The sequence below is a fragment of the Pundamilia nyererei genome, unplaced genomic scaffold (assembly GCF_000239375.1).
Source record: "Pundamilia nyererei isolate P.nyererei 1_Seehausen unplaced genomic scaffold, PunNye1.0 scaffold00070, whole genome shotgun sequence".
Taxonomy (NCBI): domain Eukaryota; kingdom Metazoa; phylum Chordata; class Actinopteri; order Cichliformes; family Cichlidae; genus Pundamilia; species Pundamilia nyererei.
In genome coordinates this window covers 272,448-273,757 of record NW_005187471.1, presented here as the reverse complement: position 1 = coordinate 273,757, position 1,310 = coordinate 272,448, and positions in this window count along the sequence as shown.

Sequence of the window (1,310 nt, the reverse complement as noted above, 5' to 3'; positions counted from 1 at the left end):
TATATCTTCAGAAATGAAATAAAAGCGGGGGCTGGGGTCTCTTTAACTTTTATTTTAATTTCCCCTCAAAATGTATAAATTGTGGATTTCTTTTCAGAGCACATTAAGCATTTTATTAGATTCTTTTTATTAAACCCAACAAATATCGACATCGCGGTAAAGAGACAGCCTAACAGCTAACTAGTTAGATACAGTGAGCCTAGCAGGGCAGTTATCAGTAGCTTGGGTTTCTTTTTGTGTTTGTTTTTTTAATTTGTTCTAAAACTACAACTTACAAAATAGTTTTCAAAAGTTTTTTTTTATATTGGGAAAAATTCAAATAAGAGTAATGCTCACGTAGATTACCTATTAATATTAACAGACCTGCAATCATTAAACAAAAACTAGTGAGTCGTTGGTGATTTTGTTCACTGGTGTGTGATTCCTGACATACATTGCTGCTGAGTATGTGACGATGGCGTGGCCTATTCTCGACATTAAGAAGTGCTCCAATAATTACTTGAATTTCACATAAACTAATAATAATAATAATAATAATAATAATAATAATAATAATAATAATAATAATAATATGCTAAGTAAGTGTTTGTAGTGCGTTTAATTGCTTTTCTTCTGATTTAGATGTTAATGATGACACGGGTGCTGTCCACGGTGCTGAAAAGAATACGTCAATGGGAAAATGAAAAATGAGCACAAAGTCTGCATTTATTACATAAGATATACTCAAAAAAAGCATTTTCATATTAGTCGTTGTATAATCTTATAAATCTATATGTATATATGAAAACTGTGTTCTTTTTAAATACAGCCACTCTCGTTCTTCTTTCTTAAGTTCCTAAACATTTCATTGCAGCAGGCCCAAGCATTCATGAGGATTACAAATAGGACAATTACACAGCAAATGCAATCACCCCCATTGGTAAATGTTATTGTGAGCTAGCAGCAAAAATCTTTAATTGTGCTACGTTTATCTGCTTCTTCGAGCCATTGTGCAAAGAGCGCAAACGAGGGTCATTTGCGAACTGAAATACTTTGCATGCAAAGCGGAACACAAGATGCTGTAATACTTGACCTTTCAGCATAATTGTTGAAGGCATGAAATGCAGCATTCAGAGCTCGCTGAGTGGAGTCTTTCTTTATCTCTCCCTCTGATGAACAAAGTGCATTTTATATATCTTCGGTGTTGGCTTTGTTTCTTTTGAGAAAAATTTCCCTGAGACTCAGAGGCGGAGCCAGACATTTGAAACACCCGGGGCTTAGCCCTAAAGGGTAGTATGCATGCGGGATATATATATATATATTTTTTTGGG